Source organism: Ursus arctos, unplaced genomic scaffold (assembly GCF_023065955.2).
Source record: "Ursus arctos isolate Adak ecotype North America unplaced genomic scaffold, UrsArc2.0 scaffold_3, whole genome shotgun sequence".
NCBI lineage: Eukaryota > Metazoa > Chordata > Mammalia > Carnivora > Ursidae > Ursus > Ursus arctos.
In genome coordinates, this window is record NW_026622985.1 from 49298220 (window position 1) to 49313443 (window position 15224).

At 35.8% G+C, this 15224-nt stretch overlaps 1 pseudogene; it reads right to left on the bottom strand.

The window, feature by feature from the left end:
* LOC123001784 (60S ribosomal protein L6-like) overlaps positions 1 to 15224 on the bottom strand; it is a 66988-nt pseudogene that overhangs the window by 1163 nt on the left and 50601 nt on the right.

Sequence of the window (15224 nt, forward strand, 5' to 3'; positions counted from 1 at the left end):
ACATAAGGTGGAATGAGACAAATTTTCTGAAGAGAGAATTAATGTCAAAGGAAAGAAGAAAAGATTTCAACAGTTATCTGTATAGTATTGATCAAAACATATCCACTTGTCCAATATCTCTTATGTCCGTCAGTCTGCAAAGTACTGGTAAGAGGAGACAAAGAAACTTGAGAAAAAGACTCCATTAAGTATGGGCTGATCCATTGAATGAGGGGATACAAAGCCCCCCAAAAAGAGGAAAGAGATTACTAATTAAAGGATTTCAATGAACCATGCTGAATTATTCCTCTAATCAGAGCAATGAATGAACTGCCTAATCTCTGAGTAAATAATTAGGTTCCTAAGTATTCCAGGATTACAAATAGCTGAGTTAACTCATTTCCTTGAATAATTGCTCATTCATTTATTCAATTTCCAGCTAACTGAATAATAATTATCTAGAGAGCTTATAAAAATAAATATTTTAGGTTTCAATATCGTATTATGGTTATGCAAGATATTACCATTAGGAGAAACTGGCTGAAGGGTACATGGGATCTCCCTTAACATTTTTTTTGCAACTTGTAAATCTATAATAATTTCAAATAAAAAAGTTAGAAAGTGGACATAGATAGATAGATAGATACATAGATACATAGATACATAGATAGATGATAGATATTCTAGGGCTTCACCCTCGAAGATTCTTATTCAGTAAGTTTGGAGTGGGATCCAATAATCCATATTTCTTAATCAGCACTTTGTATGATTCTGATGTGCTGCTATGTTTGGGAACCACTGAATTCCACAATACAATACTTTTACAGATGTCAAAGAAAGTTTTCAAATAATTTTTTTATAAAGGATTATTCAATTGCTGTGACATTTCTGGGGGTGGTGGGACTTAGGAAAACGTTAAGTATCTATCCATCTCCTATCTCATACTGACTTCCACCCAGGAATGACTGAATACATTTAGCCCTCTTTCCCAGTATTCTATTCTCCTCCATGTCCTACCTCTATCCTGGATGTCATCAGTTTTTATAGAGAACCCATCAGCACCTTAGCCTCACAGCTTCTGGATATCCTCAATATCAGCAACCTCATTATTACAGTGGTCCATATAAAGTGACTGGAATGCCTAAATTGCCTGGAATGGAAATGAACAACCCAAATATTGCTTTTCGCAGCCCACTGTGAAGCTCAACTTCACAGCCCTTTGAACCTAAGGACTTCAGCTTCCAGGCCTAAAGAAGTCTGTAGTAAACCTTCATGCAAAGGTTCCAAGGTCCCTAATAACAACGATTTAAATGTCCAGGTTAATATCCCATTCTAGACTGTGCTAGAACCAACGGAAAATGTCATCTAGGGCTAGAAGTTACCATATTAAAATGCAAATATTTATTTGGGGAAAACATTGTAAACTGTTATCAACTAGGCCAGCAGTTTAGTATGGGAGAAAAATTATTAGAAATGCAGGTTTCTGGATCCTGGCTCTCTCAGGATTGATGTAGTAAGTCTAGAACAGGATCCAGGAATCTACATTTTGATACATTTTCTACTTACCATATTCAAAGAAATTTTAACCTGAATATTTAAATGCAGATAAATTAGCTGTTAACCTAGAATCAATGCCAGATATAACTCTGCATCTGGCAGTGACAGCAGCTGGCACGGACAAATAAACAAAACAAAGTATGAAAGTTGTCCTTTGAATGTTAGATTTCTGGAGAGGTACCTAATTAGGGAGTCTAAAAGGAATAAAGTGAAGAACTGGAGACAGCTCAAAACAGAAAAAGAAAAAAAGAATCAAGAAAACCTTAGTCTAGGTACCAATGTTCCTCAGGACTAACTTTGCTTCTGGGTGGGGGCTGTCATGGAGGTAGAGTTTTGGGAAATATTTGTCTCTCCTGACTGCAAGACTGTCTCTGCTTTCCTACATAGATGGACCAGGAAAGGAAGGAGAAAGTCAGAAAATTCTAATGGAATGATATAAATAAATCTGGCTAATAATAACTAAGATGAAAATAGAACTCAAACAAGATTTTCAATACTGAAGACCAAAACTAGGAAGCTTCTCTTACGTCCTTATTTTCTCTAGGAGGCTGAGAGAACTGAATGTTTTCTCTGCTCCGCTGTTATTGTTAACAATAATTCCCAGAGGTAGTCTCACACACTAAAGGGATCATGTTCAGAAGTAGCAAATGATTCAGTAACTTCATTTTAAGGCTTACCCAGAAGTCTATTCAAGCCCTGGGCTCTTTATGCTTGTAAAAAGTTGATTTGCCTATCAGATAAAATGTTTGGTTTTCCTTCTCTGCTGTATCAGCTAAATTCCAATCAGAAGACAGAAACCACGCAGTAATTTAAACAGGAAAATTTAGTATGAAGAGATAGCAACAGAGGATTGGAGTATAGCTAACTGACTAAGGGGGGGGCAGGGGCTCTAAGTGACACATAAAAGTTACTGAAGGAGAGTATTCAAAAAAGGAACAAACGGGGAAGAAGAGGATCCTCCCCACCCCTAGGACTCAGCTTTCATTGGAAAGGGTATAGTCAAAGCCCATTGGATGTTAGAAAAATTCACTGGGTTGTTCCAGGCCAGAGAGAGATCCCACTTGTTAGTTAGGCTAACTGAGAATTCCCTATTAGGATACTGATAAAATTCACTGGGAAGCCATCCGTTTAGGTTGTTATTGACTTGCTGGAAAGCCAGCTTGGGCACCATCTGAACTCACAGAAAACCACCTGGAAGCGGCAGGGTTGTGAGAGGAAGGTGCTGTTGATTTACTGGAAATGAGTTGGTTAATCCATAGAACTTGTTAGGTACCCTCAGGAGTGCCACTGAACTTGCTGCTAGAAACCATTCAAGGTAGAGTTTGTGCTGAGGAAAACTGGTGATGTGCCACTTGCTGCTTTAGGCTAGGACACTGCTGGGAAAAATAGCCATTCACTCTGCAAGAGCTCAACTAAATGAGTACACCTCACAGAACCAGGAAGAGGAAACCTCTCTCTTCCATTGTCTGTCCAACACCCCGTACTGACAATGTTTCACGAGGCCCAACTTTGTTATCACAGAACAGGAAAAAAAAGGGTGAATTTGGAACTGAGAAGCAATAAATTGGTAACTTGGCACATCTGCCTACTAACTAAAATTTTTCTTTTCTGAAAGACGTTTTTCAAATATATAGTCTACTATATATATTCAGTACATGGAACAAATATCATTTTCTTGAGAACTAGGTAAAGAAAATGTTATCTGAATAAGTAAAAGGCAAGTTTTGTACTTTCTTTGATTTGTCAGTGTCTCAGTTTTAATTTGGACAGATATCAGTACTATCAGAAAATAAATAGTTCCTGTTACCAACAGGCATTGTTGCACAAGTCTAATTACCTGAAAATAAATTGGAAATGATCCTGAAGAAAATCTTTAGATAAGTCTTTTTAATTTTGAGAATGAGAGGCTTGGAAGCTCATCCTACCCAAAGATGGCATCTGTATGTAGTCATTTGGTAAACGACAGGTCTGTTTGTCCTGAACTCATTCTTTCCCCTCACTCCTTTTATGATAACTTTCCATTTTTAGAGTCTTTTCTTGGATTAATTAGCTACTTATAGAAAGTACTTTTAAAGAAATACAGATGTAATTCTAAAAAGAATAATACACTAAGTAATTAACATTCATTAATGCACTAGCGGAGGCAAAAAACAAGGGAATGGTATATATTGATGGCAACACAAGAAAGTAATTTTTTTTAATGTAGAGCAGAAGTCAGCAAACTTTTTCTGTAAAGGACCAAAGAGTAAATATTTTAGGCTTCATAGGCCATACAGCCTCCATTGCAACTACTCAACACTGCCCTTGTAATATTAAAGCATCCATCAGTAATATGTTTCAATGGAAGCTTATTTAGAAAAACAGGCAGATAAGATTTGGCCCGAGTGATATAGTTTGCTAACCCCTGATTCAGAGAAACAGAAGGAGAAGTGGGTGAAGAGGACACTGTAAAGGGCAGCATAATAACCCTTGACATCTGAGGCTATGAAGGCTGCAGAAATAGTAAGTCTTGGCTCACTACTCAGTTCTGGGATTTTGTTCAAGGAAGACATAGCAGAGAAAGCATGGAACATGGAGTCAGACTAAACTGAGAGTTACTGCCTACAAACTAAACCTCAGTTTTCTCATTTGTACCATGAAAGATGATGTGGAATAGAGAAATAATACTTCATCACCTAGTTTTTGTAAGAAACAAATATAAAGCTACCTCTGGGTGTTCAGCAGCTTTCTTAGACTTCATGGCTCTCAATTTCCTCATCCTTTATTGAGGGGCTTGGATTAGTTGAGTTGTAAGATCTTTCAATGCTTAAGTCAGTATACCACGATGGAACATCAGATTTTTGGAACTGTTAGCATGAGATGTGTCTCGTGATTTAACTTTGCAAGGAGGGCCTGTTGCTTTTTCCAGTATGAAAGAATCACATGAGGAAAGTGCCAACTCCTTCTATTGAACTGTCTAAACAGTGGTTCTCCACAGGGAGGGGGGCAACAAGGTTTATTGCTCCCTAGAGTATGATTTTTTTCTATCTTCAAGGTTGGGAAACCTACTGGCATTTAGTGGGCAGGAACCAGGGATGCTAGCCTTCCTGGAATGCATGGGACCGTCACACATGATGAATATTCATTCTGTGTTCTATATGGATTTACATTTTCCCACTAGACATTCATGTGAACTTAAAACTTGTTTATAATTTTCTGAGCCAAGAATCTAATCCATTTTACATATGAATACAAAGCATTTTTGAACAGTCTTAATATACACTGAGTTTTCTAGAAGAGTAAATATCATGTAAAATGACGGAATATTGTACTTTGTTCCCATCAGTACTCTACCAAGAATAAAAGAAATAAATTCCAAGAAAAACACATCATCAATGCCAATGCTTCCTATGACACCTTAGTCATAAGTAGAATGCACTTGTATTAGTCATCAGTCACATGCACAGTATATTTCTATATTTGGAAACCTCTATCATATTTTGTTTTCTGGTATAGTTTTGTCTCCATATTTGCTTTAAAATACAAATGATTTTATTAGAAATAACTTTTTATTTATTTCTGCTTTAACTATTAAAGGATTACATTAATTCTTTAGGAATTATGTGTGCAAGTAGATTATATTATTTATACATTTTTTTCAGGTTATTAAAGAAGCTGTTGATAGATATTATTAGAAGGCAGACTCACATCTGATAAAATTGAGGACTCCTCCACAAAATACTCTAAGTAATCATTGTCCCAGATTCTTTTTGTTAATGACCAGTGAACGAAGGATACAATCTGACTTTGTTTCAAGTTCCCTAAAGCAGAGAAGTTCTCATTAAATGTCTTACATTTGCAGATGTCTCCACATTATTAATAAGATGAAACTTCAAATAAAACACAGAATTTCTAAAACCATGTGATTGAATGAGGGGATCCTACTGTCTCCTTCATTTGTAGAAAGATGGCAATGAACGACATGGAACCTTCTCCTGATGTCCTCACATTTACTTTTCTCTTAATTAAATATCTGTGACTCAGAGAAAACAGTTGTACAGTTGGAAGCAGCTGGCATTGTCCTATCAGGTGCTCCTGGAGAAACTTCAATGCTTTGTTGCCTATAGTGATTACTACTGGCACTATTAACAATTTTTCCTCTTTGGTGTGAATTTGTAGACCTGCAGCTTTTCTGGTTGAATTTTCTGGTTGAATGCTAAGAGGCCTAGCAGTGCCTCTGCAAAAAGAGAAACCTAAGCAAAATTTCTTCAATGATCCTCTTTCATTTCTATTTGAAACAGAGAGAAAGGAGCTCTTCAATCTGCTGGAGAATGAGATACAAAATTACTTGTGGCAAAAAGAAGCACCAAAAGTTTCTTTCTTGCAAAAAAAAGAAAGTAAGAAAAGAAAAGAAAGAAAAAAGAAAGAAAATAAATTTAAATTACTTCTATTCACTAAAAATGACCAAATACACTTTAGAAATTCTATGATGACAGGTACATAGGACTTACAATGAGAGCTTTTTAATTTATGCTCCTCCATTTCCTTCATAGGTGAATGCTGGTTTTTCCAGAGAGCTTCTAGAATGCTTTGCTTATTGTAGCTCTTTGATGCCACTTAAAATGATTTAGGATGGCTTTAGAAATGTCATGTTGCTATGTACTTGGCCTTTTCTCAAACTGTAGTCCAGAATAAAAGTGAATGGACTTTCCTTCCATTTCAGATGATCAAACTACCAGATCAGGTACCATATTGAAATCTATGAGGGAGAGTTTTGCTTCATAATTTGTCTTTCTTGATACAGATTAAGTGACCAGTTCCTTTGGCTGTTTTTCACTTGTTTTCATGATTTACACAGCTCTTAAATGCAACAATCTGTTTAACTATTTCTGTTTTATTTTATTAGCATCTGGAACATTGAATTTACCATAGCAAATATAATTCTTAGCTTTTGAAAACATTCGTCAAAGGATATACCCTTATTTTTTATTGATATGCAATTTTCATTCTTGTTTGGCAATATTTCTCTGGTACGTCAAGCAAGTGCTTTCCATATTTGGTGTAAACATTTTCTAGAGATACAGAGCAAAGTCAACTCTGATTTCATTTAACCAAACTTTTAAGTCTCCTCTTCCCACATTTTCAAGTAAGAGGGTAGACTATAACACTATCTAAAACCACACCCTGTGCTACTGAGATTCAGTCACTCCTTGAGCACTTTTGATGACTGGGTCTCCATGACAGTTTTGGTTCAGAGTAAGATAAAGAGTGTTAATCCCTGATAGAGGATTGGGGTGATTAGAATGGAGATAACCCCAAGATCTTTCCTTCACTTATGGTTGCTCTCTTCCAAGTCAGATATTTTGGGTGCCCCTCTGAATCTTAGTGAAGAAAGAAGTAGAAACAAAGGCAAAAGGAGTTATTGTAGGACCTAGTGACATTATGGGCCTGCTTTGTTCAAGTTATGACATAAGAGTTGGGAAAAGGGCCGTTAGGACCTCCTAGTGACTCTGCTGTGGCAAAGTTAATTAAGGGTGTAACTCCAGTTAATGAAGGATAGCTCTCTCTGCTTTCAAGCTAGAAAGAACGCATCAAGAGACAACCAGCTCCTTGACACACTGGGTTCCACCAGTGGTGCCTCTGGAGAAGTACCATCTTTAAAAAGTGTCTTGTGAGGGGACAGAACTCAACAACAGCAGAAAAAAATGTGACAACAGTTTATGAATTTGCATGTGCCATCCCTGGGAACTCCAAGAAATGATTAGATGAAGTTTAGGGGGGTGGTTGGGCTTCCACCTTATTCACAGGGGAACAAAAGACAGTGGTTTATTATAATTAAGATGACCCTCTCTCTAGCCAAAGCTGAAAAAATTCCCATGGCTTCAAATACTATTCTAAAGTTACATCCAAATCACATGTAATGTCACCATCCAAGACCAATCTTTTGAGCTCAGACCGTGTACCCAACTCCCTGCTTGACATCACTTGCAATCACAAGTATTTCACAGATTCCTCAAATTCAGTATGAACAAAATGGGATTTATTGTATTTCCCCCAAATCTGATTCTTTTCTTATCTCAGTGAGTACTACAGTGACCCAGCCCAGTAACTCTCAACTTTGAATACTAGATATTAGAGTCATCTGGGAGTTTTAAAAAACTGAGGTCTGAGCCCCATCCAAACAAACAAAGTTAAAATCTCTAGAAGTGGGGCCCAGGTATGGGTTCTTTTTAAAAGCTGTCAGGTGATAATATGTTAAGTTGGAGAGCCACTACTCATCAGTTTATTCCAGAAACCTAGAAATCACCCCAACATCTCCATTTCATCACCCACTGCTCTCAATCAATACATTACTAAACACCATGCTTCCATTTCCAATATAGATTATGAATCTCTTCACATTTTCCCCCTCCTACTACCACCCCTAACCCAAGTCACTATAATGCCTTCCATGGATTAATGCAACAGTCTCCTCATGGCCTTTAACGCCTCTTGTCCACCTCAAAGCAATTCTACTAACAAATGGATTTTGTGCATGCTGTTCCTGTTACTTTGGACTCTTTTCCTTTACTTTTTATTTGGCTTATTCCTACTTACACTTCAAGTTCTAGTTCAAAAAAAAAACCAAAAACCCAGGGGCGCCTGGGTGGCACAGCAGTTAAGCATCTGCCTTCGGCTCAGGGCGTGATCCCGGAGTTCTGGGATCGAGCCCCACGTCAGGCTCTTCTGCTATGAGCCTGCTTCTTCCTCTCCCACTCCCCCTGCTTGTGTTCCCTCTCTTGCTGGCTGTCTCTCTCTCTGTCGAATAAATAAATAAAATCTTTAAAAAAAAAAAAACCCAAAAAAACAAAAAACTTCTTTTTTTCCAGAAAACTTCTTCAAATTCTCAAACTAAATTAATCTGCCCCATTTATTACCATAACACCTAAATGTTTTATTTATTGCCCTACCCAAATAAGCCAATAATAATTTATGTAATTATTTGTTTAACTTTGACTCTCTCCTAACTAGTCACTAAGGGTAGAGTAACTGATGAGGACAATAATGATAAATGTGGAAAAGGAAAAAAAATTTCAAAACATCTGGATTTGTTGCTTTTTTCAAATTAATCATAACTAGAGCTAACACTGAACATTTATAGTATACTTAGTACATTATATATTATCTCATTTAAGCTTCACAGTAATTCTATGAGGGGTTGCATTCATTCATTCATCTATTCATTCACTAAATAATTTGCAAAGTGCTACATGTGCAAAAATTTTGGGGTCACATTTCTCAAAATGTGGTAAAAGAATATGAAACAGAGGTTGACCAGGCCATTTACTTAAAATACAGATTTGGTTGTTCCACCTTGAAACTACTGCATCAGGTTCACTGAGATAAAGCCTGGATACCCTCATGGTTAATAAGTCCCACAGGTGATTCATAATTCAACTGAAATGTCAGAAACTGTGTTCTAGGACAAAGATTCTAACAAGGATGGCTTACATATATATTCCATCTATTTATAGTTACCTGAACCCTTTCCTTCACCTACTGAGTCATTATTTCCATTGGGTATAGCCCAGGCAAGTATAACTTTTAGAAATTCTCTAAGTGATTGTGAAACTAGACATCTCTGAATATTAACCATCCTTTTAGATTCTGAGACTCTGGTCCAGAAGTGCTGTAGAGTATGAAACTGTGAAAACAATCTCAGTGAAACGAGATAAGGCTACAGTAGAGGTAAATCTACAATTTTGAGAACTGATTCATTAATACCGCTCTGTTTTACTACTTCCAAATTTACCACAGAGTGTCACCTTTTAAACAAGTTGTGAATTAGTGAATAGTGCAGCGCCATCATCATCCTCATGGGAGGCACACAAAGATGAGATCCTGCCCAAGATAGATAAAGGCAATAAGAAGATTAAGTCACGTGGCCAAGGAACCAGGGGACTCTTGGTAGGAAAGAAGGTGACTAAAAACCCAGTAAGACATTAGATGGCTTCCTGGAACTGCGTATGTTTGCAATAGAAATCTGTCTAATTGTAGGTATTTTTGAAGAAAATGTATTCTCTCACAGTCTAGAGGAGAAAGATGAAAGTAGAGAAAAGGGGAAGTGAATTTATTTATTCACTCATTTATTCATTCAGTAAACAATTACAGAGTGATATATGCACAAAAAATTTAGGGCCATATTTCTCAAAGTATGGTAAGAGAATCTGACATGTAAGTTCACCAGGATCAGATAGAACTTTAGTAATGGCATTGAATAAAAAATGTACTTTCAAAGTGAAGATAAAAATACATGAAAACAGAAAAAAAAAAACCACCTCTAAAACTTATCTGGAATTTCTTGCTCTTTTTGAATTAATAATAACCACATCTAACATTTAACACTTAGTATACATACTGAGAACTTTAATATACACGATCTCATTTAAGTTTCACAACAATTCTATAAAGTAAATATTATATTCTTCATGCATTCATGCATTCAACAAATGTATAAAGCATAGACCACAGCCACTCTGTCTAGCACTAAGAAATGGGCATGAAACTATAAGAAAAAAGGTAAGTTCCTTGCTTTTGTGAAGACAAACAAACAAAATATACATATTTAGTAAATATGCGAACTGAAGGCTTTGGGCAACTGAGATCTGAACAGATCAAACAATGCTCTCAAGTTTACAAGCAATAAGATACAGAGCCAGGATCTAAACAATTAACACAGGTTAACTGCAGAGCTGCTGCTCTTCCTTAATGTTTTATGTTCAAGGACCAAAACCACTATCAGTCAAAGTAGGTGGAATTGCCATTTTTATAGGTTAAAAATGTCAAATTTTGGCAATTTCATAGGCAGCGACCTATACATATTTTTTCCAAAATGCATAGATTTTTTTTTTCATTTCCAAGAACTCTTCCTCCAGACTTACTTATGGTTATTGATGACCCAAATTGCAAAGTTGAGAATTAAATCCCATTTCAGAAAATTCACATTACTAGAAAGTCTGTTAGGCCAGAGGGCACTGTAGTTTGACATGACCTGTTGATCTTTTGAATAGTGAAATGGGATCTGCTGTAGCCAATTAAGGGAGAGGAGATGGCCTTGAGCAGTTTCAAAGCAGTAAATGATTGTGTAGAGAAGATTTGTTCATTTAATGCCGGGTATTGTCTCATTCCCAGCACAATATAGATCAAATCATGACAACGGGGCTAAGACAAAGACCTTAACAGGTTTCTTGTCCAAGCTTGTGGGGTTAAAAGCAAACAAACAAAAAACAAAACAAACAAAAAAACATATGTGTGTGTGTGTGTGTGTGTGTGTGTGTGTGTGGTCTACAACATCCAGTCAAGACATTTTGGACATATAACACAGTTGGGTATCAAAGACAATGTGGTAATACTGTCTTCTGAATTGGAAATAAAACTATTGTGATTTGTGAGTCAAAATAACCTACTAGAATTCCGAAGCATTCTGAGAGCTATTGTCTTCTAACAACCTAAAAGGAATCCCTAAAGAGAAATCATTATGTTAAGCATACACACATAAATATTTCTATTTCTCCTCAACTATATGCCTCTCCAGATCAAGGTTTCTCAACATTGTCACTAGTAACATATTGGGCCAGATAATTCTTTGTTGTAAGTGTGTAGTGTTGAGGAAATGTCCTGTATGTTGTAGGATGTTTGCATCATTCTTGGCCTCTGCTGTTAATACCCTCTCAATAATGATTAATAAAAATGTCTTCAGACATTGCCATTTATTCCACAGGGGCAAATCTGTTCCCAGTTGAGAAGAAAAACTCTTCATAGACATAGGAATATGATAAGTATAGGGGAGTACTGTGATATGGAGACTGAATTTGTGTCTAAGTATGGAAAAGGAAAAGACAGTGCTTGTGTGGGTCATTATCAACCATGTGGTGCAGTGGTTAAGAATAGCTAGAATCACACTGACCAATTGTGTATTTCGATTCTTTCACATAGTAGTTGTAAAATCTTTAAAAGGAAAGACACAGTAGGATTTTAAAGAGTTATGAGCATTTAGCAAGATAAAGCATTTAAAGTACTTAGTGTATTACTTAGCACTAAGTACTCAGCAATTGTCAGGTGTTATGATTTTAGAAGATCTTGCTAAAACAATTTTCTCTCTCTTGTTTTTTCTGCCTCTCTCTGTATTACATTTACATACACAAACATATTATACAAGTATGAGCGTACGTAGCTGTATGTATATACATATATGCGATAATATGTGTGTGTATATATATATATATGTGAGTGTGTGTGCGTTGTGTAACAGGTAAAATATACCAATGGCATGTATGAGCATGAGTTCCTAAGTCTGTGTGTATTGGGGGCAGGGGCCCAGAAAAAGAGTGAGCCACACCATAATATAAAGCAGATGTTAGTCTGTTTGATAATTTTAGGGGCAGATTTAAAAAAGAGGAGTTAAGTGAACTTTATCTGGCATGCTTGAAGAATAAGGTAATCAAATGTTATAATTAATAGAATATTAGCACATAAAACCAAATATGGATTACCAATTTTAAAACATTTCAAATACAACAAAATGCATTTATACTAAAATTTACTAACATGATTATTCATTTTTATTTCAACAATTATTAATAAATAATATTCTTTTCTTAGCTCTCTGCTAAGCATTGATTTATCTTTTGATGACTTTTAGGAACTTAAAATTCTTCAAGGTAATGGTTTTAAATACCTTTTCTCTTCAGAAGTGTAAAAGATGTAAGACTTTATGCTAACTCCATGATCTGAAGGTGTTTGGGAAAGTATTGAAATAAGTAACACTTATTTCCATTGTATTTGCCTCTTTCATATAAATTTAGCATACAGAGTGTAGTATAAGATGGCTACCTTTCTTCTCCACAAATTAAACTCTATGTCAAAAGCTAAGAAGCTGTTTTATAAATTTAAACTGTTTTTCTTTTCTATCACTATGAAAGCTTAGTAAATTTCTAATTCTTCTCTACTATGTCCCCAATAAAAATTAATTCTGCCTCAGCACCTGGTAAAGGAGGTATTTACTTGTCAACAAAGTAACTATCATATTTATGAGTAGCTGAGATGATGGAAAATTCTTCCTTATATTGAACCAAAGGTTGGCTCAAGTTTATATACAGTATATTGACTATCTGATCACTGAAAGCAACAGAAAATAAGTTGAATTTTTCCATATAACAATCCTATATACACATGACATCAACTCATACCCTCTAACATATATACATATGCACACACACATACACATAGAGAATACATATTCATACACACACACACATACACACAAACACACACACATACACACAAAGAGAGAGAAGGAGAGAGAGTAATAAAGAAACGGGGAAAAATATAAACAAAATTTGTAAATCTTGTTCTATTTTTTACAAAATTTTGTAAGCTTGAAACTTTATATCCATATTAAAAGTTTTTATAGAAATATCAAGTTATTGGGAAAAAACAAAGTATTGCCTCCTGCCCAATCAAGAATTATTACACCAAGGATTTACTATCTTCTACTCATTATCTAGTAGTTAAATGCATAAAACATGAAGTCATAATTCTAGGAACTTTAAACTTACAAATACATAACAATGAGTTATTCATAGTGATGGTTGTATCAATGGCATTTTCTTCCAACATTTTAGTTCAAAGGGAAAAAAAATCTTCAAAATTGATACTCTCTCATAAATAAAAAAGGGGAATCTGAATTGTTAAAAATTTTAAAAATAAAAATGATACTGTAAAAATGAAATCTACTTGGGGCACCTGGGTGACTCAGTCAGTTAAGCATCTACCTTCGGCTCAGGTCATGATCCAAGGGTCCTGGAATAGAATCCTGCATCGGGCTCCCTGCTCAGTGGGGAGTCTCCCTCTCCCTCTCCTTCTGCCTCTCCCCCAGCTCATGCTCTCTCTTTCAAATAAATAAATAAAATCTTAAAAAAATAAAAAAAAATATCTACTTAAGCATAGGACATTTTTAGTCAGAATAATTATGTTTATATGAATACTTAGGAATGTGTCTATTTATCTGTCCAATAAATACAAAACACAGTATTTATCAGTTTCATGGACTCTATACCAAAACTGTGAGAAAGTATTTCATTTTGAAACTTGAATCAAGAAGAAATTCAGCTAATTTGGAGTAAAAAATACATCTGCTGTATGTCCCTTAAACTTTTGACAAATTATGAAATGCATTTCCACTTTTTTTGGCTAGGTCATAGTGTATAGAGAGGTTTCGTTTTTCTTCTGTGGTGAGTTATTCATCCTTGTTTCCATTTCTGGTTTTAGATGAAACCTCACAAGCCTTCTGAGAACGTTTGCTTTCATATTGTTTTTGAAACCAGACTTTTACGACAAAGCCACAAAACAACTCAGCAATAATACACGTTAAAGAAACATGCTGTTTTGAATTCATATTTAGGAGATTTGGCAAAGAAACCATAAAATTTGACAAGTCAGAAGAGGCCTAGCAGATGAAATCTAAAACTACATCTAAACTCAGATTTTACTTATCCATCTACCGACTCACTGATCTCTGAACTTCGTTTCTTCCTTTCTTCTTCCTTCCCTCCTCCCTCTGTCCTGCCCTCCTTTTCTCCTTTGTCTTCTCCCTCACACCCCCTCCCCGTCCCATCTCTCTCTTTCTTTTGTAGTTGAGACTCTGAAGAAGTGGAAACAGGATGTAGGCCAGAGGTGGGAAGTTGATTTCTCGGAACCATATGATAGAAGCAGAAAATAAATACTATGGTCAATTCTACAATCAGGAATTTTGTCATCTGAAGTCATAAGCAAACCTTGGCAACCTGGAGCAGTTAGTCATCACCACAATTTCAAGAAAAATTCATGTATATCCACAAACACCCCACTGGTTTAGAATTAGGAGAGTAACACTCCAGGTATTCCCCAGGTGGGAAGGGGCACTCCCTTGGAAGTGGGTGAATTCCCACTGGATGTCCCCATTTCTGTTGGGGATCTTGGCTCACATTCCCTGCATGGGGAGGCCCCATGGATTTCTTAAAATGCTTTCTTCAAGAATGGGAACAGATTTGAGAAGCCTACCATGTTGAGGAAATCTAGAAAGCTCTTCACTGCTTAACAAAATATGAGATAAATTAAAGATTGAGGAATCCCTAGGATACTTCCTTTTATGGCTTCAATCCCCTAATTCATTTAAATGACACAAGATTTAATCCTTTTTCTATTGAAAAGAATCAGGAAATATCACCATGAGACTTTCACTGGATATCCCATAATTAAAGCCAGGTAGTTATCCATTCTTGTCTGCTCTTCAGATATATCTTTATAAAGTGGACTATTGATTGCACGCATTTATAATAAGGAAGCATTTACATAGTAACACACACACACACCATCACCACATAAAGTTTAACTATTTTGTTTGTAATACTGTTTTCTTTTTAATTGAAAAATAGCTTCTTTCAGAATATAATGAAGAAAAGGTAATCTTTTTAATGACTGGTGCTGGAAAAACAACCCCATGGAAAAAAAATGAACCTAGACACAAACCTTAGACTCTTCACAAAAATTAGCTCAGAATGGATTGCAGACTTAAATGCAAACCACTCAACTATAAAATTCCTTGGAGATAACATAAGAAAAAAATCTAAATTACTTTAAGTTTGATGATGACTTTTTGGATACAACACCAAAAGCACTGTCCACAAAAG